The sequence below is a fragment of the Pseudopipra pipra genome, chromosome 1, assembly GCF_036250125.1.
Source record: "Pseudopipra pipra isolate bDixPip1 chromosome 1, bDixPip1.hap1, whole genome shotgun sequence".
NCBI classification, from domain to species: Eukaryota; Metazoa; Chordata; class Aves; order Passeriformes; family Pipridae; genus Pseudopipra; species Pseudopipra pipra.
In genome coordinates this window covers 9,900,414-9,925,174 of record NC_087549.1, presented here as the reverse complement: position 1 = coordinate 9,925,174, position 24,761 = coordinate 9,900,414, and positions in this window count along the sequence as shown.

The window sequence follows — 24,761 nt, the reverse complement described above, 5'->3', positions numbered from 1 at the left end:
GCACAGCAACTCTACCACTATGATGAAGTTTGCCCTGACATCAAGAGTTTGCAACCTACAGAATATAAAGGATCAGACTATTTCCTTAGGGAATATACTCATTCCAGTATCTTGACCCCTTAATCTAGCCCTTTCTTCTTAGCCATCCCCTAAAATCACCTCAGCCGTGCATAGCAAGAGATGCAACTCGGAGTCTGGATTTAGTTCTTAGCAGTCTGTCAACCTGTTTTCTTTGCTGTCAGGACACCAGCTATGTCAGTACAGCTCTGAGTATCCCTCAGAACTGTCCCACATTTCCTGGTGTTTCCAAGAGGATAGACACATTTATCTCTAAGTTTGAGAAGAAACACAATCACACAAGAAATCCTAAGTACACATGTGAGCACCATGCTGGCAGCACAGTGCTGTGGTTCCTGCTGTGGCTATCCAGATCTGAAGGGAACAGGATAGCTGCTGCATATCAGAAATGCAAACATCCCCAGGGTCAGTGGCCCCTTATGAGGAAGAAGGTAGGCAAGTTTCTATTTTCCAGCTCTGCTTTTCAATACAAAACTGTCTCAGTCCTGTGGCCCAGAGACAGTGATCAGAGAAATGGATCTCTCTTGTTCCTATATCAGTGCTGGAGCAGAGAAAGAGGAGGCCCTAAACTGTGACATGGCATTTCAAAATTGTCTTCATGAACTGCAAGACGAGAAACAGCAAATGAGGCAGCAGCAAAATTGCTGAAGCACATGGGACAGACTTCACGTAGCCCAGTGTCATGACTCTCATGTTGACCACTGGAGAACATTATAGGAAAGGATATAAGGAATCTGGTTACTAGGCAAGGTGACACTTCCCTGGCAGTCAGCAGCTTGGGATCTTTCTCCCAATAATCATCTTTATTGACCCATAGTGGGTCTCTTCTCTGTGCATCTGCCAAATCCCACCTCAACCCATTTAGTGTATTGTGCTCAACTTCCACAATTCTGTTATGTTCTGTGCAAAAAAAAATAAATCTCCTTTGTCTTGTTAAATTTGCTGCCTGATCAATTTAGGAGGTGCCATCTAGGTATGAAAAGGTATTCTTTTCATCAGAAAAAACCACAATAACAGTGCTCTATTTCAGCTAGATAAGCAGCCACAATGCAGGCTGGCATAGTTTCAGAGGCAAGTAAATCACTTAGTAAATCACTGATGTGAGTGTCAAAGGCCTGACTTCACTTTAGAATGTTAGCCTTTTACTTCTTACACTCTCTTACCTTTCTGAGACAAATTGGTTGTTTCCTCACAATAATTGTAATCTCTGGAAGTAACTGACAGACCACAGACACTGAAAAATACAAACCCTTTTGAGCTGTATGTGACAGACTTTTTCTCTTACTCTGTTTTTCCTCCCACAGTTAAAATACAGTACCTTTATGTATTTTCAAGTATATTTATTAATCTGTAACAGGAGGTTAAGCAAAACTTGGTTTGTCCAGACTACCACTGCTTCAAAGATTCAATGGCAGCAGAACAGAAAATCCTTATCTTCTTTGCCTTTGCCAGTAAAGGGTTTGTGAAGCCATGCTAGCTAGTGCTTTTGTGCAAGTCTTGGGACAATTTACACAGCAATCAGAAAATGTGTCTCTTTGCAAACAGTTTCCCAATGTGGTTATGTATCCAAGCCATTATTTGTGTTCCTTTTGGGATTCTTTTAGGTTAAACCAGATGTTACATTTGGATGGATTTCACTGGGGCTAGATGACTTTTGAGACTTCGGGAATCTTTTGGTAATAAGTCTACAGTGGTTGCATCCTACCTTCACTGTACTCCACAGGAACAGTGTGACAGCATTCCTGTTGATCAGTCTTCAAGGGACAGAAGAGCAAACCCCCACTGATAAATGTGAAATATATTCAATGAGAGCTATAGGATTTATTAATTTCTTTTTGAGATCAGGCATACAGCGAAATCCACAAAATTCAGAGGCAACTAATGTGACATAGAATCAATTTTGTCATCTCTTTCTTGTACCATTCATCCTCCCTCTCTGCTTACTGAATTTTACTATCAGTCTCACTTGTTTTAAATAATCTAGTGTTTATGATTAGAGTAATAATCCCTTAAACTTTTCTAGTTTGTATCGTTTTTGTCTTCCTGCTCCCCTTTCTGTGAAGTCATCTTCAAGTATACTTGAGACTAGTTGTAGCTGCAGTACCAGTGTCATGCTTAATACATCCTGGGACCTGGCCTTAGCTTTGAACAAATACATACTTCTTACCATCTCCTCATCAAATGACCATCACCATAAGATGGAGTTTCATGACCCAAGCAAGGATGCACATGTGTTATTTGGTGCATTAGAGCTAGTCTCTAAAATATGACATACAAAATCACAGAATGACTGGAGTTGGAAGGGATCTCTGGAGATTATCTAGTCCACCACCCCTGATAAAGCTAGAGCAAGTTCAACAGGATCTCATTTAGGTGTGTTTTGAATATCTTCAGAGAAGGAGATTTCGTAACCTCTCTGGTAGCCCAGCTCTTCTGGTAAGACAGATGCTCCAGTCCCCTACTTGTCTTTGTAGCCCTCCACTGGACCCTCTCCAGCAATTCTTTGTCTTCTTTTGACTGTGGAGTTCAGAATTGGACACAACACTCCTGGTGAGGTCTCTCCAGGGCAGAGTATAGAGGCAGGATCACATCCCTCGACCTGCTGGCAATGCCCTTCCTAATGCACCCCAGGATACCACTGGTCTTCTTGTCCACAAGGGCACACTGCTGGTCATGAACAACTTGTTGTCCACCAGGACCCCCAGGTCCTTCTCCATAGAGTTGCTTTCCAGCATGTCAGCCCTCAGCATGGGGTTATTCTTGCCCAGGTGCAGGACCTTGCACTTGCCTTTGTTGAACTTCTTAGGGTTCTTATTTGCCCAACTCTCCAGTCTGTCCAGGTCTCACTCCAGGTCACTACTCCCAATTTTATGTCATCAGCAGAGACTATTTGCTGATGATAACTCTGTCCCTTCATTGAGGTCATTGATGAATAAGTTGAACAAGACTGGACCCAGTATTCACCCTTGGGGACACCACCAGCTAGAGGCCTCCAACTAGACTCTGCATTACTGATCTCAACCCTCTGAGCCCTGCCATTCTGCCACTTCCCCATCCACCTCACTCATCCAACACACACTTCCTGAGCTTACCTATGACATCTTCTTTGAAAATAAGCCAAGTAACTTACTACCCTTCTTCACTATACAGTAGCCTCATGCACACAGTTGCTTTCATCTGTAAGAAAAAATTGAACCTAAGTCTGTTTTTAAGCCTTGAATCAGTGAAAATAATCCCATCAGTATAAGCAAGCTACAGATTTGGAAAGGAATTTGAATATACAGAGAGGGAACTGCCATTTGAGCAGTTTCTATTCCTACAAGCACAAAATATAACAATCATGTTAGCCATGAAATAAAACAAACCCCACTATTAACCTCACTGTGAGATGACCTGATGGTCTGTGTTTTTCAAAGTGTGAAAGCAAAATGCTTTCTTTGAATGAGAAATCAATGGAGATAACATTTCCCTTTTACCCTGCTTCAGCCTGGACCCCTGACCCTAGAACTGGAGCCTGGGTCCTGGTAGTGGAAAGTCCTTGACTGGTGGCAGCAAAGAGAAAATCATCACCTGTTCAGCCACAGAAAACACACAGGCCTGGAGCACTGTTTGTTAAACAAGATCAGTTAATAGTTGCACAGCGGAGCTTCAAAGCTTCCCAGCACCGTTAATGAAGGCTTTGTAGATGCCGTGTGCCTACTGAAGCCTTGGACTTTGGGTTTGACATTTTCAGAAGAAAAAGGAATAGAATTGCTAAGGAAAGGAGTACAAATTTTGACCTCCAGACCCGATCCCAACTTTGTTTACACCATTTACAATTGCTTCAAACTGAAAGAGAGCAGGTGTAGATTAGATGTTAGGAAGACATTCTTTACAGTAAGGGAGGTCAGACACTGGAATAGTTTTCCCAGAGAAGTTGTGGATGCCCCATGCCTGGCAGTGTTCAAGGCTAGGCTGGATGTAACTCTGAGTAGCGTAGTCTAGTGGAAGGTGTCCCTGCCCACAGCAAGGGGGTTGGAACTACATGAACTTTAATGTCCCTTCCAACCCAAACTGTTCTGTGATTCTATTATTCTATGACTCCATTAAATCAGTAGAGCAGATATTCTGGTTTTTAGGTACAAGAGCAAATCTTGGATTGGAGCCTCAGTCCCGACTAAGTTTGATTTTCAAATGGATTTAGGCCTCTATATTGGAATTATATGGGTTGCTCAGTCCTAATTGTACTGTTTCCTCCAGACCCAAGTTTATACCTAACCCATCCACATGCTAGGCTATACTGAAGTGAAGGTTTGTTTTGCAAAATATTTCTGATAACTCTTGTCAGAGAATGCAGCACAGTAAGTTTTAAAAGAAGCACTCAGTTGCAGTAGCATTGCAAGCTCTTTAGCTCACAAATTGAAATATGTAAGATTAAGGTGCAAATTTTGTATATTTCAATGAAGGGAAAGCTCAGAGGATATTTTCAGAAGTAACAAAACCCACAAGACATTTTAAAGCTCAGTTTACACTGCAAACCTTCTTCTTTGCTAGTATTTCCTTATCATAATGTATATATAGCCTTAAATTTTCAGCGTAGATATATACACGTATTTATGACTATATATTAGCCTCCAAAACTTTTAATTTCCTTATGTTTTTGTCTTTCATTTTTGTAAGGGTGAGCTGAAGCATCTTTCTATAATTCCAGTTTAATCGAATGGTGCTGACACTATCAGACTTATGAATGACATTGGCTTATGAATGGCCCCTCTCAACAATCTTCCTCTGGTCCCTATCTTCTTTTTGCTGAGCATAGGGTCACATTGCCAGCAATGAGAAACATTGGGTGCCCATAAAGGGTACATCCAGGACACATCAGTGCAATGCAGATACCCACATTACCTCTGAATGGGTGTCAGAAGGCAGCTGTGATAGCCTGTCAAGTGAGAATATGAGTGCTGGTGAATCTGCTTTTGGGGTTTTATCACTTCCCAGCTCTGTGATGAAGGGGGTTTGTGCTGAGTTACCAGATCATTCCCTTCCAGCTCTGCACAGGCTCCCCACCCTTCAGCAGAGGGGTAACAATGAGGAACCGAGTAGGGAGTAACATTTTAAGATGCCGAAGCCATTTCTTTGCTTGCAAGGCTCAGGGATACCCAGGCTCTCTTGCCTTTTTGGAGCCAGCTTGAACCGTGACCAACATTGCATCATGTCTTTCACAACAATATTGATGACATTTAGCAGAGAATACTACTCACATGTGTTCTCATCAAGTCCACCTAATATAAGCCTGTATTCTTTTACCCCTTCTGAAATCCAGAACCATCACTCCTCTTCAGGGTACTGGCATTTCTTGTAGCAGAAGGTTATCTTATGGTGTCCTTCAGAAAGGCTCTTCAAATTGCTTCCTTTATTCTAAGTCGCCCTGCAGTGCCAGAATTTTTTCAGCATAGTAAAAATATTTCATTCATCAGGAGCTTAGTCATCTGATTCTTGGTGCTGATGCTGCCTTTCAGAACAATGGCTGGCTGCCACTCTGTCTGCTGCTGTGGGAGAGCTGTACCCGGTAATCTTTGTGTTTCTTTCTCTTTCTCTTTTTAATATCCGTGGCTTTATCATGGGAATTGAGTTTCTTAAATGTCCACCTGGTATGTTTTCTCTTCATTACAAATGGAGACCAGGTGTTAATTTGTACCAATGTCACTGATTTCAGATGATAATGAGTTTAGAAGGGATGGGAAATCAAAGCATATTCCACCATGCCTAGAGGAGCAAAACTGTGTGGGGAAAATCTATGTCTGGGCAAGGTAGCTGGAGGGTATACTAACCCTTCCTTACTGTGCCTTTATGTATCTGCCTTTATCCTCTCTTGAAATGATTGGCATGACCAAAGGACCCTAGGGGAAAAGATGGAGAGAACAAGAGGAGTCCCACAAAGCTGCCTCATGTATTAGCTGTGAATAAAACAAAGTCAGGGAGCGCAGCTCTGATCAGCTTTACTCTATCCTCTCTGTTCGTTTGGGGAAGCCTCAGATCACACATGTCAACTACCAGGAGCACAGCGAGAGAGGTAAGCTGAGCTGCCTTTGCATGTGGAGAGTGATGTAGACACAAATGTAGAGTACTCTGATCAAAGTCTTACCTAATGGGAATATGTGGTGTGGAGCATCCCTGGGTGTGCATTTTTCTCATGCAGCTTCCAGCTCCAATGACACCATACTCGGTTCTGCTTTCATGTGCATCGGAAAAAAATTAGCCAAGGAGTTTTTGCATGACTTTATTTCTCCCTAGATTCTCTTATGCTTGGAAGGGAAAACAGAAATATTATGATCATGAGCATAGCAGATTTGTTGGATAGGAAAGGACTTCATGAAGGCTTCTTGATCAAGATATTAACAGCAACATTCTTGCTACATCATAGAATCACAGAATCATTTAGGTTGGAAAAGACCTCTAAGATTATCAAGTCCAACCAACCTTTGACCTATCACCACCTTGTCAACTAGACCAGAAAACTAAGTGCCATGTCCAGCTGTTTCTCAAACATCTCCAGGGATGATGACTCCCTGGGCAGTCCGTTCCATTGCCTAACAATCCCTTCCATGAAGAAATTCCTCTTGATGTCCAACCTGAATCTACGTCTTCTCACCCTCTTGCTAGTTGCCTGGGAGAAGAGGCCAACCCCCACCTGGCTACAACTTTCTTTCAGCTCTGTTGCCCTTCTCTGGACAGTCTCCAGCACCTCAACATCTTTCTTGTAATAAGAGGGCCAGAACTGGACACAGGATTCAAGGTGCAGCCCCATCAGTGCCAAGTACAGATGCAGTGCCCTGGTCCTACTGGCCACACTATTGCTGATACAGGCCAGGATGCCACTGGCCTTCTTGGCCACTTGGTCACACACTGGCTCATGTTCAGCCACTGTTGATCAGCACCCCCAGGTCCTTTTTCACTGGGTAACTTTCCAACCACTCTTCACCAAGCCTATAGCACTGTATGGGTTGTTGTGATGAAAGTGTGGGACCTGGCACTTGGTCTTGTTGAATCTCATAGTGTTGGTCTCAGCCCATTGATCCAGCCTGTCCAGATCCCTCTATAGAGCCTTCCTACCATCCAACATTCCAATACAACTTAATGTCATCCTCAAACTTACTGAGGGTACACTTGATCCCCTCGTCCAGATCATCAGTAAAGATACTGAGCAGGGCTGGGCCCAATACTGAGCCCTGGGGAACACCATTAATGACCATGATGTGGCACCATTCAGCACCACTCTCTGGGCCCATCCATCCATCCAGTTTTTAACCCAGCAAAGAGTGAACCTGTCCAAGCTGTGGGCTTACAGCTTTTCCAGGAGAATGCCATGGGAGACAGCATTAAAGACTTTGCTGAAGTCCAGGTAGACTGTATTCACAGCCATTCCCTTATCCACTAGACAGGAAATTTCTCTCTTCTCTCTAATGCAAAGAGCTTGTCCAGAGCTTCCTTTTGTCCAGAGCTTCCTTTCCTTCCTTGTCCATGGCAGGGATGTAGGCCTATAGCCATTGCTTGGGACCAGACCACATTTATTGCACTTAGCTTCTCACAGAAAATGTGTAGTTTCTTTTTTTTTTCCTCTTTGAAGGTGAGCCTGAGAAATACTTGTGCACCTTGTGTACAGGACAGCATGGAACACAGATAATGTGGCAAGCTTTCAGCAAATGATCATCAAAGCTATTAAATGCCAAACAGCTAAGCTGAAATTATACTAGGTCAGCTTAGTGGTCTGTTGACAATGTCTCTCACTACTGAACTGATACTGCTACAGATGATTCTTGGGCAAAATGCACTCTTATTGTTTTTTTCCTGGTTTGTTTTTTCTGATAAAGTTAATAAAGGTCAGAACTTGAAGAACTGGAGCCCAAACTTGGGCTCTCTGTCAGTAGTTCAGTTCCCCAAATTGGCTTGATTTTCAGAGATGTTGAAAGGGCAACAAATCCCACCAAAGCTGATTAATATTTTGAAAATTTTGGCATAGATTTTCAGGGTTAAATGATTAACAGAGATATGCAAATCACTGATGATCCAAGATAACTCCTTTATTTCTGCTTACACTTCTGACAAGAGATGTCACCATGGAAAGGAAATGAGTCACGTTTCTAAAAGGCCAGGAGAAACCAATTTCTGAGCAGTGTGAGTACATTCCTGGCAAGACCATGACAGGAAAATTAAACAGAGTAGCAGATCAAACATGAAGGCAGGTGAACTGCAGTAGCAAAACCCACCACACAAAGATGGGTTTTCCCTCTGATGTGATGAGCTGTGTGGTTCTCACAAAAAACCTTTACAGCAGAGTGGATGGCTTCCCAAGGCTCACTCAGAGCATAGCAAAAGGAATAATACTGTGGATTTCCTCCACATGTACTGTACATATTTGGTCACTTTTAATACAGAAACCGATTTGCGGTACTTCCTCTGTGTAACAGAAAAAGATACCTGAAAGAGGTATCTTTCTAACTACTACCTTTCCAAACTCCAGCAAATTATTATTTGTTTATCCAACTTTAAAGAACATTAAAAACTTTTAGATGTTGTCATTGCCATGTTGGATGACATAATGAACAATTAAGTCTGCAACAATCTGCGATCATCAGAGATGTGGCAGAAGGCTTGCTTGCCCTAAAGTCTGTGGGAAATTTGGCAGTGAAATTAGAGAAATAATTCAACAATGATTTTCCCTGCAGGTTCCCTTGCCCAACATCCCTTTGTGTCTTCTCTATACATTATAAAATCATTATGGCCACTGTTTTCCATGCAGGGATCATGACTGAACAAGGCACTTGCTTATGGACTCACTTAGATGTCAACTATATTAAACCGTCTTCTTTTAGTTTTTGTTCTCAGAATTTTATATTTTTCAATTTTTTATATTTTACTGAAAATTGTTCTTTATTTTGACATCTGATTTATTACCTTCAGCAGCCCACATATGAGAAGGAAACATATGCCACTAGTATGAAGAAAAGACTTATCAAGAAAAGACAATTATTTGAAGCAATATCAACAACTTGGTAACTAATTTTTCTGGCTGGGATGCTTTTCAAGGGATGACATGACTATGGGTCAAATTTAAATTCAGTGATCCTAGTGTAAATCTGAAAAGAGTGAGGAGTGCCTGGTCTATGCCCTGACTTACTGATAAAAGTCCCCTGAAGTCAATGGAGTTGAAGGAACAGAAATGAATTTCCCCCTCTAAGTTTAGTGGCTTTGCTTAGGATTTACATCAGAGGAGCTGAGAGCAGACAGTCATTCAGCTGAATATTGCCAAGAGGAAAGATCATGGTGAGCTTCTAATATTTATTGCTGGAAACAATCCAGGATTGATGCAGAAGCCAGGTTTTTAGAAAACTTTGAAACACTCCTCTTGGCACACTATGTGGGTCAAAGTACTAGGCAATAATGGAAGTCAAACGGGCCTTAGACCTTTTTAATCCTGTCTGATCCAATGTGCCTCCAATTTTGGTCATTTCACTTGAGCTTCTTGGATCAATTTCAGACCAGCAATGAAGGCAGGTATAAGAACACCTTAAGATCCATCCATGCTGCAGATACCAGTTTAAATAAAAAAAAAAAAAAAGAAATATATTCACTTTTTCTGCTTATTGCAAATGCTTGGCAGATTCCCACATAGAAACTAAATCCAGTCTGGGAAGGTGCAGAATGCAGGAGGCAAGAGCCACCAGCTGCCAACATACAAGTAACATTATGGCTCCAACTGTAAAGTTCTCCCACGGTCTGTTCTGAGAGACACAGCAGCGTTCTGTGATATATTGGTTTCGCTAAGGAAACTGCTTGTGGGCTGAGAAATCAGCACAGAAAGGAAATCAGGTTTCTTGCCCTCAGAACACATACAGGCTTATGCAATTTTATAATGAATGCATTTTTTTAGCAGCATGGAATTTAAGACTAATCCATGCCCAAAAATCTTTCCTGGTTTCCTTTCACTCTCAAGGATAGATCTTGCCTCTAGTGCAGACAATCATAAAATATTATGACCCTTCACAGGAACTTGGAAATCACTAACAATGCTTTTATAGGATGGCTCAGATGCTCATTCTCAGTCTAAACAAAATATCTTCTGGGGGGAAAAAAAGGTATGTAAAAGTGAGTGTATATGTGTATGAATGCTTATACATGTGAATTTTCTTTCTGCCTCTTCACTGAAAGTGGAACACCTAACTCATTTTTTGACATATTAAGGTCTGGTAAACTATTAGTAAGTTCTGTTACTATTTTGTTGAAGAAATGTAAAAAATTTCAGGGGAATTATCCAACTTATTTCAGGTTATGGATGGATATATGTTTTTAATTTCATGACTATTTATCTTTTTGCCAGTAACAGTGGGTGTGTGTTATTTTAGACTGACTGTGTGAGCGGTTCAAGCAATTCATAAAGCTGGTTGTTTAACAGTCACAACTCACAGTGTCTATTCCAAGGAAAGTACTGCAGTAACTGTGCCTTCTGCATGCTTGCCTCTTTCAGAAGTCAGTGAAATTTAGATGTTTGATCTGAAAAACAAAACCAAAGTAAAGCCCTTTAATTCCTATTGCAGAAGCCAGTTGAAGTTAATTGCTAACAAATATTCCCCTTGAAGTCTATGGATATGAATTTCTCAGATGAAGCCTCAAACATCTACCCGTTAGTCAAGGTGAACTTAATCAACTCAGATTACTTGTTGTTTATCTGCTGGAATGCTGGAATGAAGCTCTAATGACAATCTTCTCTAATTCCAACTGCTGTGTAAATATCATAAAAACATACAGTAAAAATATGGCCTGGTTCCAGGCATGAAAATATTGTCCTTTGTGATTAATCAAATGAAGAGAAGGGAATGACTCTAGTGCCAATGCAAAAAAAAAAAAAATAAAAAAAAATCTCAGCAACAGGAGGTTATACTAATGCTTATTTTTAGTTATTTATATATATATATAGTTTCATGCTCTGGAAGCTTTAGGTCTTGTAGATTGGTCTCTTTCTATGACTTGGATCACTATGCTTTTCATCCCACGTCTTAGAAATGTTCTCCTGACATGGATTTGCCTCTTAGAATTCAGTCTTAGCATTGTCAAAGAAGGGATAATAAAATAAGAGACAATCAAAATAAGACAATAAATTCAACAGCAGATAACGATAAAGATATTGGCTTCTTATCTCAATATTTCTTTTGCTTTGACTCATTTCTTCATCTCTCTTTGCCATCTCTTTCTCAAACAAAGTTTCTGGCAAACAAAGACTCTTCACACTGCAGATGACTGAAATCCCCTGGAAAATTACCTTATTTAGCTTTTGATGATGATGATGACCCAGACTGTAAGTTTGTGTGCGCGATAGTTATCCTAATGTAGTCAACTTCAATAGAGTCAAAAGAGTGGAGAGCGCGGTTGATCTGAACAAAAGGTTCTACCTGCTCTAGAATGAGAGGAATTATACCTTAAAGTTTTCTGAATTTATTGACCTTGCCTGTATTGACTGTGAAGAGAGCTTGTGGACAGAAGTTTCAATATAGAAGTCCACACTGTAGTGAGATGTATCCTCTCCCTCATGACTTTATTGGAATGTCAATCAATTCCTTAATATACACATATGCTGGGGCTCTTGATCTTCCATTTCCTTTTTTAAGACAATGAACAATTAGTATCTTACGGGTAACATAACTGTTGTTCTATGTCTGCTGATATACCACAGTGAGTCACTAACCTTGTAGCTCCTTTCATCATCATTCAGACAACAATCAATACTGGATATGTCTTAAAATGTTCCTGTATATCTGTCATGAATGCAAAAAAAATTACTCATACGAGTTTTCTGAGTGGGAGGCAGATAGCTTCAGCTCATCTTTAGCAAATATGTTCATGATACAGATACCTCACATGGAAAAGCAATCTTATGTGTACTTGTCTTCTCTTGATAGTGTCTGCAGGTAGCTTAAAGCTTCCCCTGGTTGCTTTTGATTTTTTTATAAATTATTTTTATAGCCATTCCGAGATCGTGCTGGACAGCTCCTTTTCCAAACTGCAGCAGTAGCAGAGGCAACACGAAGCCAAAGAACATCCTGCTCAGTGTGATGAGCCTTTTGTTAAAAGGACAGCTGGGTTTTTAGTGTAGTCTACCATGATTTGAAGAGAATCAGAGAAGTACACTATGCCAACATCTGCTGATTAGTGCTACCTCCTCCCTCCATTTTCTGTATTCTTTTGCCTTCATGGGTTTAACCTAGTTACTGTGGGAGATTGTCAGCACTTCAATCAGACTGAGATGAATATCTGTTTCTTGAGACTGAATTCAGTTTTCAGTTACGTGAAGTCCTACTCATTTGTGAATGCCTATGAGATAACTTTAACCTCAGCACCAGGGTTTGATCTTATGTAAGTAAATAACAATATTTTGCTAGTTGAAACAGGAAGAGCTGTGCTGATAAAACACTACCTCTAGTATAGTGGAAAGTTTGGCAGACTAACTGTGAATTTATATTTGAACTTTAAGGAATGAGACATAATGTAGACAGAAGATGAAGTATTCTCAGCCATGGAACAGCTGTGTCATATGTTTTCAATTTGAAACATGACCACTCAGGCTGTAAATGCAAACGAGGTTGGTGAAAGTCAAAATCTCCTCCTTTCGAGAACTACAAAATGACATTTTGGGAAAAGATGGTTCTGTTCCACTATGAAGTGGGTGCTGGACATACAATATGACAATGTCAGAAAAATTTCCAAAATTAATGACTTTATATTGTGAATGCTCTTAAGTGAACTAGTTACATATATATTTAATAATAAACAAAGCAGAGACAAAACTGTGCCTCTGATTTGAGCACATCATCCACAGTAGGCCAGATCTGGAGAAAAGTCTGGAAGACAAATCAGAACATGTCTATAGGTGCTATTATTAAGCACCAACTCTGTGGATATTGTTGCTATAAGCTTTCTCAGTTCAGACTTTCCTCCTCATCCCACAGAAACACGATGTCTGGATGGACTGATGGATTGCACCAGTGCAGTGGCTCTTACAACAAATAAGTTGGCCACAACAAGTTACATGGTCCTGGGAAAAGGCTCTGGGAAATCATGATGATAAAATACAAGAATCATTTTCAAAAAAATCTGCACATCTATATCTCTGGGAAGAAATTACATATATAAAGGTATAGGAAAAAAGATTACTCATGTAGATCTGCTAGTGCAAGTGTAGTGTGACTGAAGAGGAGTACACCTTCTGTGTCCCTAGGAAGGCCTATCAGTGCAATAAAAGAGTGACTAATAAATACATATGTGACTAATAAATTATGATCTTAGTTAATGATTAAATTGAAATGGCTAATCTTCTGTCACCTCCCTTATCTACAACATTTTTCCAAACTGATTTGACAATAGCCTTTTTGCCTATTTAGAGAAACCTTGTATAAATCATTCCATGAGGAAGATGATAGGCTGCTGGTAAGAATGCTGGACAAATTAATTTTTAAAATTATTGAATATTTTAGGTCTTCTGAGAGAAGATGTTGAATGTATATACATTTTAGTTTGTGTGACTGCTTAAAACACTGGCTGAAAAATAAAAATAAATTTAAAAAAATGAGCTAGTGACCACCTGATCATTACTATTTGGTATCTTATTTTTAGCAATGTTTCAGTTGAATTAATCTATTCTTCCAGCCAGACACTGAGAGCTTCACTGTGATAGCAAAAACATTTTTTTAGTCTTTGGTAAACCTAAGTTTTAGAGTCAGTTAAATAGCAGAAAGATAGGGAAAATCATGTAAAATATGATTCTGAAATTAAATCCACAAAAACTTTGAGAACTCAGCACTCCTGATGCTTTTTGATGTGAAATAGCTAGCAACCTTATTTTTACTTACTGCTCAGGTGACTGAGGTAGTAAAAAGTTAACTCAGACTTGCACATTGTTTCTATCTGCATTATTGATGTTTTGGAAGGCAAAAACATGGCAGCTACAAAAAAATCTAAATCTGTCTTCCTTAACCGAGTTTTTCTCTATAGCAACATTTTAGCACTTAGAACTAACTGATGATGGATACATTTCATCCAGAAAATTCAATTGCCTACTCTTGCTGCTGCTGCTGCTGTTACAGATAATGACATAACTTCCTGTTCTGGTGGTGACGATGATAACTGTTGTTATGACGTGTCAAGACAAAAAGTTACAAAGTCAAAAAGACGTCTCTAAATGCTGGACTCCGTGATAGCAGAGTAGCACTTGAAGCAAAAGTCCTGCATCTTCTCTCTAGGAGTGGAAGAAAGAGTGAGATTTTCTTTTTTTCTTTTTTGACAGTTTTAAAAATGCTTACATGTGTCATTTTAAAACATAGCTATGTGTATTTTCTAACGATATTTGGAAGCAGGGTTGAAATCAGATTTAGAGGATGATAGATCCAATCACACCCAGAGGCTTCCAGCCTTGAAAACCAAAGCTTTGTCTTTCTCTCAAAGCTGTGCCTGACCCCCTGCTGAATTCATCTCCTCTGCTTGGGTCCGTCACAGCTCGTCACACCCTCTGGGTGTGACTCTGTCACCCCACAGAAGTCTGTGCTTTCAATGATGTCTCAACCCCTAGGGTCAGACGATTTTACCTATGTGCAATGTTGGCATGGTCCTGTCACTTACACCTTATTAATTCCTTTGGAGTTTTCCAGGAAGATTTCTTGCAAATCTCCACCACAGTAGTGTTTCTGTCTATTCCTTTCTGTTGATAGGTGATGCAGGAGAAAACTACAGTGCAAATGTTGGGGGTTTTCCGAGGTCTATTTTTTTTAATATCTTCTGTAAATCTCAGAGTTTTTCTTTCCCTTGCAGAATCTGACAAAGGCAAGGATACAGCCTGGGTATAGTGTTCCTCAGGCCTCCATTTCCAACAGCTCTCTACTAATTTTGCCAGGCCACAGGGAGCAAAAAGCCCTGGGCCAGAATCCTCTCTTATTCACACTGGCATACGTTTGAAGATCAAACCAGCAAAGTCAGCAGTTTCACAACAGTGAAAGTGATATAACATCAGAGTTTGATGACCTGCTTCTAGTTGTCTTTCAAGGAATTCAGAGGTATTCAAATACATTTCATCCTAGGCACTTCTTTAGTATTTCTGCATATTCATGCTATCAATGAGGATTTTCTCATCATGTTCTCTGAGACAAACCATGCCTGCTCAGGTTCCATGCTTCACCGTATAGGTTGTATTAATGCCAAAACCTGAGCTTTTAATGAGATAATGGAAAGCTGTAGAATTAGTGGTTAAACTCAACACTGCTCCAACACTGAGTCCCAATCGGCAGGATAAGTGTTATAGATAAGTTATGTTGGCAACTGGAATAATCAATGAATGGAGCAGCTGCCTTACAAAGTGAGACTGGAAGGGTTGGCATGCTTTAGTTTGAAAGGAGAAAACTGTGGAGAGGGAATCATGAAAGGCTGGATCAGGTAATTGTAGAATCTTTTTCACCACCCTCCACTATACTAGGACTATGGTGTCATTCGTTAAAATAAACAGGACTGATTTTAAACATTAAAGAAAGTACTTCTTTACATAGTGTAGTGACCTTCTGGAGACAGACAACACTGGCAACTTTAAAAATAGGTTAGGCAAATTCATGGACAGCAGGTCAATTAGCAGACACAAGACAGCAAGAATGTGCTGCAGACACTGAGGAAGCATGAGGTGAGTGGGACACAGGGTCTAGGTGTGTTCCTGATATTGCAACTCCTCATGTATGCAAGACAGAAAATGCTAAAGTAGGTTGTTATGACCAGTAGGGATTTTCTTTTGTTATAATATCTCACTTACAATATTTTGAGATGTTTTTCCTTTCAAATTCTGAGGAACATTTTAACTGGCTTCTGGAGTCCACTAGAGCGCTCTTTGTATGGCATTGTATGCATTGTATGCCCTGGGGTGCTGCATAAGAGCAGGACTGAACAAGCAAAGTTTTCTGGGACAATTTGGAGGACAGCATGGGGAAGAAAAAACTACACTTGTTCAGCATCATTCAGGCAGAGTCCCTCCTGCGAACTGCCTAGACCCACAGGCACACTCAGGCTTTCTTTTGAAGGAAACTGCAAAAGAAATTTCAAGAATAACCAACAGTTATGAAATTTATGAAACAGGCTGGAATAGTCAGAGAATAAGGACACACAACTGATACCTGAGTTATCTGAGACCATGATCATAACTGGATTAGGTTTCACCTATACTATTAGTTAGTGTGATGTACTGGAGAAGGGTCTGGACAACCTGCAAAGGGTTAGAGCCAACAATAGGAGCCTGCATGGGGTCACAGAACTGGCTTCCTTTCCCATTTGGTTCCATGGGCCAGCACTTGGTTTAAACTAAAGCCTCTTTTTTCCCATTGTCCTGCATGATGCTAGCAATGAATAGGCTCCTGGGGTTGTGGCTTAAGGGGATTATTAGGGGAAAGAAAAACATGCCTTATACAAAAATCTAGCTCTAAAAACTATGAAAGTTTAAAAGACTGATGAAGAGAAGGTGCTGAGTTTTAATTATGGGCTTTCTCTATGTAAAATGCAGAAGAATCAGAACAAATTCAGGTGGAAACTTCAAAAAAAGCATAGCAGGGTCAGACTGATGCTGGTTTTAATTGCTTGAGCCAACAGGAAAAGAAGACAACAAGGAAGGGCCCCTATATGAAAGCACACGATGTCCTGTTGCTGGTTTTTCTCAAATCCACATGTTCCTGTGGCTATGGTAAAAATGGTGTTTGAATGGCTGGTATGATTTAATTGCATACACAGCTTTACCAATGTTGCCAACATGCTCATTTTTACATAGACTCTTTCTGCCCTTTACAGAGACAATTCTTTGCATGATCTTGTAGCATCAGAAACAGAAGGATCTGGGCTTTCATGACATTATTCACTTCTCTGTGGGACCATGTGAATGTAACATCTGCAAATAGGCTTGCCTGGGGACAAAGGATTTTCTGTTAAGATTTTCTATGAGGCTCCACAACCTTGAGCATTACTGAGACTTGTGTTGTCAGTTGACTCATATAGAAAAGTCAGGATGAGATTATTTGCTTTCTCACATCTCATTTATTGCTCTATTTTTCAGACCACTGCTCTCTTAGGTCATGGCTGACAACATGTGTTTCAACATCTTTTGAGAGGATGCAGGGGAACAGCTCTGAATGTAGCTTGCTGCATGTGCAGACTTAAGTATGCAGCTCCTGACGCTGGCCAAGGAAAAATTGCTGTGTAAGGAAGCCCTGATAGATTGCTCTTCATTTCTCCCTCTCTTTTCCAGTAAAAAACATTCTGTCTATGATGTTGATTGAATCTCTAAAATGGTCTGCTTCCTTCCTGTCCTTATAAATAATTTCCTATTTGATGTGTATTTATTTTCAGTTTTCTTTTTTGTTTGATTGCACCTGTCATTGTAAGAGTGATAATAATTTGCAATAGATGTTAAGACCCTATTATCACTTTCCTTGAGTAACTGAGAATTGAGACACTTAAATATAATTCCTGGAAATATTTATTCAGTTTTTGTGGTGCAGTTGGTTTTCTCATAAGAGTAGCCTGAAGAGAGACAACCAAGATAAACTTCATCAGTTTTGACTGAGTTTCAACTGGAAACTTCTGTTAAATAAATGCTCTTCAAGTGGAGCTGAGTAATTGTGAACCACTGCACCTTCAAATCAAGATACTGTTCATATCAATTTCTTGAAAACTAAACTGTTTGATATTGTGTTTATATTTTCTAGCCTCTCTATTGGAGAGCACCATTTCAACCTGTTTGTATTTGCATGTTTATTGCAGGCTATTTACTAAAAGATTTATTTATAACTCAAAGTCTTTTACACCTTTACTCTTCCACACCTTTTGGTTGGACACCAGGTGCCCACCAAAGCCACTCTGTCACTCTCTTCATCAGCTGCACAGGTGAGAGAAAATATAACAGAAAGCTCATGGGTCAAACAAGGAGAGAACACTCAGCAATTACGGACAGGGGCAAAATAGACTCAACTTGAATTTGTTATGACAGTAGGATAATGAAAAATAAAACCCAAATCTTAAAACACTTCTCCCCACTCCTCCCTTCTTCCTGGGCTCAACTTAACTCCCCATTTTCTCTCCCACCTCCCCTCTAGTGGGGCAGGGCGATGGGGTCAGTTCATCATATGGTGTCTCTGCCGCTGCTTCTACTTCAGGGATAGGACACCTCACACTCTTCACCTGCTTCAGCATGAGATACCTCCCACAGTAGACTTTCCACCACAAACTCCTCCAGCATGGGTTTCCTTCCCGTGGGCTGCAGTTATTCATGAACTGCTCCAGCATACGTCTGCCATGGAATCACAAGTCCTGCCAGGAGCCTGCTCCATCATGGGCTTCCCATAGGGTTTTAGTCTCCTTTGGGCGCGCACCCGCTCCTTTATGGGCTCCCTCATGGGCTGCAGTTGGATCTCTGCTCCACCATGGACCTTCATGGGCTGCAGGGTCACAGCTGCCTCACCATGGGCTGCACCACGGGCTGCAGGGCAATCTCTGCTCTGCCATCTCCTTCCTCGCAGACCTGGGTGTCTGCAAGGCTGTTTCTCTCATGTATTCTCACTCTGGCTACTGTTGGGCAGCTGATTTTCCCCCCCCTTCGTAAATCTCTTGTCCCAGAGGCGCTACCACTGTCACTGCTGGGCTTGGCCTTGGCCAGTGGCAGGTCCTTCTTGGAGCTGACTGGCACTGGCTCTGCTGGACACAAGGGAAACTTCAGGCAGCTCCTCACAGAAACTCAATACAATTGCTCCTAGTTTAGCAGAAGAGATCTGCTCAGGAGCTGTGAATTTCTTAAGATGACCACAACTTTCCTGTGCAGCCATTCAGGAGACTGATGGGGAACACGTTTCACGTACCTTAATAGTAGATTTTTATACATCTGTGGAGAAAAAAATATTCATAGCAGTTTTTTAAAAATTAATTTCTGGATGCCATATGTGTACTCATGAGTGCTTCTAAATAATTACACAAGAACTGTGATTTGTTTTGTGCTCAATGTGACCAATTTTGTGCCAACAAACAATTGTACTTGTAACTGCCCATTTGGTGTGTATCAATAACATGTTTGCACTTCTGCAAACATATTTGGGAGAATACAAACCAGGACCTCACAGTTTGCAATAGAACAAATGAAGCATGGTAGTTAGTAATTGAGAAGACTGATTTTCCATGCAAATTTCTTGAATAAGAAGTGTTGATTTCTAGGACAAAAGCAGCTTGCTTCTCTGATTAGTTCTTCATTAATTATTTTAAAACTTGCCTATGAGCTGTATTTTATGTCTTGTAAGCATGGTGAACAGGTGTTTTTAACCCTTAAGACCTACAGAGGAGCACATTCTTTTTTTATTTACATTTTTAATTGCTCAGTTGTCACAGCCAGACATGATGCAGTAGTGATTCCACTGACTAATTTGACTTGATATTTTGATGCCTGTTTCTTTCAGAGCTCCGTGTTATTTGGCTCTTGACCTGTGCCAGGTCATTCATCAACAAACCCCTCCATTTTTCAACTACTACTCTACTAAAGAATACATTCAACCTGCCTATATAGTTTCTTACATGTATCTACCCATAGCTCTCCTGGCTTTTTCTTTCTGTCAGCAAGGTCAAACTCATTCCTCTTCTAATTATACAAAGTACCTACTCAAATCTTTTCTATTTGAGTCTGTTAGCTGTTGAAGTAATTATATTAGTGTGAATGCCAAAGAAAACAATAAGAAAAGTAGGGAATACAAATAATTTAAAGCTTTAAGAGGAAAAGAAAGTGATTCTTACTGTCACTGAATGTACTAAGTCCCCTCAGACAATACAGTTTCAAGTGTTAAACTGTCGGGGGACCTGGCTTGAAGTTAGGTTAGAAATGCTAGTATTCTCACTTTTCATTCTTTCTTATTAATGTTCAGATGAAAGCTATAAAGTTTTCACCAAATTCATTACTTTCAGGGAAGGATCTGCATTTCTGAAGAAGTAGAAATCTTCAGTCTTGTGCAGTGAAGTTACTGTCTTACTTTAAGATTGCTTAGGACTTCCTAGAAAGGAAACAGTGTAGTAGTTTGTATGAAATGAACTGTTGTCAGACCCTACTGATGAAAACGTAGTGGACTCCAATTATATTTCCGTTTGCGTTGTATCTTTTCTTTCAAGGAAAATGTATCGAGAAATTTATTATGAATCACATTATGAATCACAGTTTGGTTTAAAATCTCTACGCGTTCTTTGCTTTTTGAGTAAAGACCCTATGCTCTATGCTACAGGTCTTTCCTGGTAATAGTCCTCTCATTCATCAGAGGAAAAAGCTGATTTTTTTATGTGTATAAATACTGATTCTTTTATGTGTACCTAGCTTAGTATCCTTTTCTTCTGGTGTGTGTAGTTCCATGCTCTTCCATGGAAGGGCACAAGAAGGGAAGTCTTGTTCTTGAAGGTAGTGCTTTGTTTTAGTGGTGTTTTATCTTAGTAGTGTTTTATTTTAGTAGTGTTTTATTTTAATAGTGTTTTGATTGAGATCTTTTCACATCTTCTTATTTGGGTTTACATTGGGTAGAGACAGTCACTTCAGTACTTAGAAGATTACACAACTAACTTTGGAGATGTTAGTGTGCCAAGAGCCCTAAACCAGCTTTCCCAGCAGTGACCACTTTTTGCTGCTCTGTACCCTCGTTGTTCATTCTCACAGTTCAGGCTGCTCTAATCTGTACAGTAAGACCTGGAGGCCAACTGGGATTTCTCAGCTGACTTTGATCAACTCAGGAGCAGAGGAAAAGACCCATCTTTTTCTGGTTGTTTTTGCCTGAAGCAGAATTAAATGTTCACTGTGTATTTAATCAATTTTGGCAGTGGCATATTCCGCAGTTGTTGTTCTATGTGGTGGCCACAGAAAGAAAGCACTACTGTTAAACACTATGTTTTAGTGCTTTGATTTTTGCAGTTACACTCCACAGAAATTGAGTAACAGTGGAGCCATCATCTTTGCTATAGGTCAATGAAACCAAAAATCTATGTTTCAACACTCTGCTGGTGAGAAGCTCCTTTCTCTGTTTGAAACAGAATGGACTAGATGACTGGATTCTAGTTAATCTGTAATATTACAGCTGAATCCCTCCCACATCATGAGGTGAAGGTGACATATATGATTATACCAATATTTACATTACAGTTTTTAAATTTGTTTTTGAAACTGGCTAATTTACTCCTGTTCATGTTTCAAAGCCACTCACGTACTAGACCAAAATTCTTCAGTTATTTATTTATTCACAGAGGAACACCAATCAGGTACAAGATTTGCAAATTGTTTCTGAACCCATCACTTTCATTTGGAAAAAAAAAGCATTAAATAAATCAAAAAGTTTCTCACTCTTAAGATAAACTGATTTATATTGTAAAACTTTTCTTTATAAAATTGACTTAATTTTATTAATAGAACCCTCATAGACTGTATATTTCAGGTTGAAAAATAACTTTCACTCTTTTAATCTAAAATTTTTTTAAGGATGGGGATGTTTTGTCTGGGAAAAAAAAATCAATCTTCCTATGAAAAATTGAATTGTCTTTGCAGGTTCAGCCTTCTGTTCCACACAGCCTTTTGCATGGACTTGTGTTTAATTTTTATGTTATTCAATGTGTTTGGAGAATTGTGTTAACTTCTATGAAAATTTTCCTTTCATTAAGAAACCAGATGAAACTAAGTGATACAGCCTGAATTTTTATTCACACTCAAACTAAAATAAGAAGAGAAAAAGCAGATTTGAACTGAACTGGAAGAAAAGTGACAGTGGACATACGCATAAAATTACATTGAATTTAAATAAATGAGGACCTGAAGAAAGCTTTAAGACAAATCTTGTCAAATCAGATTGATCTTTATTTTAAACATATTCAGTCTTCTGATCTAATAATGATTTCATTTAATGTTTGGGGAAGCTGGGATTGATATTTTGCAACAGTTCAAATGTCAGGCTTGGGCAATTTTTGATTTGTTGCAGTTTGGAGGACTGTGAACTTGGCAGGGATGGTGAGCCCATCATAAATAGCACCAGAGCTATCAAATCTGGAAATTCCCTGTCAACAGAAACCATCCAAAGTTCAGGAACATTACTTTTACATTCAGGTTGAGTCAGTTTGTCACTAAGAGCTCTAAGAGAGATTATATCATTTCCTGACATTAAAAAAACACATTTGAGTTCTTTGATGATAGTGGAGTTGCTCAGTTTCAGTGTTTCAGCATTATGGCATGCCAGTAACATGAGGAGATGTCATTAACACTGTAATAAAAGAACCAGGCTTGATGAAATTTAACCTCCTAGAAACTCTGACTGAAAAGCAAACCATCCACATATTAGTACTTGCCTTTCTATCTAGCAAGGTGTTTTAGAGGCTGGATTGGTTGTTAGTACCAGGAAAAGAATTCTACTTCTTCACTAAAAAAAAAAAAAAAAATTAGGTTTGTAACTGAAGGCTTAACATTTGCATTTTAAAGTCATGTTTGCAGAGAACATATCCTGCAATTCCTTAAATAAAAAAAAATCCAAACACAGAGTTACAGATGTAAGACTTGAAATCAGTCCTTAACATCTGAATGTGGAATGTTGCTGATTTTTGGATATCTCTCTGCAATTTTTATTTTAACATTATTTATTTCTAAGTTGGTGCCTTTAGATACAAGTCTTTTAATAGTCATATAAGACAGAATAATAGTTACTACAAAGTAGTCTGAAATATAACAATTTTTACCTGCAATTTTAAGAGAAGATGGGTTAGTGCATGACCTACAGCCTGCCTTTAGTCTATTAATCTAATTAAGTATTTTAATGTTCAAATTTACAAACTTCAGAGTATTTCACAATGTGATATCAAATCAATTAAGAAAACTAGTTCAAGTTAATTCAATCACATAAATCAACACGTATCTTCATACATTTTCTTGTGTTTTGTTTATACGTGTCTCAATCAAAACTCCATATCTGCAGGTGTATAGTTCTAAAATTCCATATTCTAAGATATTTAGGTCTATTATTGTTTATGTAAAGCAGTATATACCCTTTTTGACACAAATGATGTGGTCTATAATTGTACCATAAATTTTTAATATGTAAATTTTTTCCCCAAACAATTGATGTCAATGGGATAATCATTCTGACAAGGTTTCTAATCTCAACTCAGGAGAGAAAAATAGTAGCCTTAATTTTCTTCCTTATGCCTGACACATTTCATCATATAATCAGATTGTTTTTCTTTAAATTAATGTCTCCATGCTGGTTTTCTCTATTCGCAGGTATTAATGAATAAATTTAAACTCTGAATCAGAGGTCTTTTAATTGGCTGAAGGAATAAATGTATAGCTACATTCATAAATATATATCAAAGCAGTCAAAGGCTAGGCTATATATTCTACCTTGATGTGTATGCAAAATTTCCATTACTGTTACTTGGAGATAATGTGGGTGTTTTGAGGGCAGAATATATTTCAGGCAGTACCCTGTAACATGTTTTTTCCCATTAGTCCCATTTTTCCTTCTTTCTATGCCGTTTGCCATTACAGTAACAAAGCATTTGAATATGAATTTTAGTAAGTTTATTGAAAACAATAACAGAATTTACACCTTTATCACAACAGAAAGATTTTGCAAGGTTCACAATGGACACATCTGTACTGGAAAACCAAACATAGCAAAGGCACAGACCAAAGCATGTTTAGCCAGATGTTGATACTCGAATTGCAGACATTGATGTTTAAGCAGCTGAAGTCCTCCAAGATTTCTGTTCCATGGTTAGGACCATTTACAATGGCAACAAAAAAAGTCATAGTTACTAATAATGTTGCTGATAGTAGCAAAGGAACATTGGAACCATGATGGTGGTGAAGGAAGATGTCCGTGTGGCAGGAAAAAAATTATATATCCCTGTACACAGGCTGCAGACCAGACAATTGAAGGCAAAAGTATGTTGGAAATATTTTCTCAAGTTTTCTAATGCTTACTATGAAAAGTTAAATAAAAGTTCCTGTATTCCAGTGATCTGTTCACAGTTTTTGTTACCACTCATTTCATAAAAGACTTTGAAAATCCCTATTTTTCCTACGTGCATCGAAGTAACACTTCTCTCTCTCGTGCATCAAAATTAGTGACAGGAGTCATTAAAGTGTTTGCAGGTTCAGAAGCTTTACCTGTTTAAGAACCAGAAGCAAAGCAACTCCTTTATTTTGTTAGCATCTAATGCTTTTCTTACTTTAAGTATCATTTGGTTGTGCCTTCATTTCTCTTAAGAGAAAAAAGGGTGAGAATGAGAGAATTGGATGAGACTGAGAAAGATGTTCCCCTCACAGTGAAAAAGTCAGTGCAGAACATCCCACAGTCCAATTTCAAGAAGTCAGTTGTGTTCTCATTCCTGCTGGGATGTGTGTATAGCATGGTGACAGATGAAGTGCTAAGTAGCTATGCTTAGCCAAAGAAAAGGGCATTATTATTTTTCCCCATGAAATGGATTAGGGGAAAAATTTTTGGAACAAACATTCGATTAAAACAAAACAAAACACACACACACAAACACAACACATAAAAAAAAAAGCCCAGTAAGAACTTCTTTAATACTAGATATGTATCACTGGTGGGTACCCTCACAGTTCCCTTATTGTGTGTCTCAGT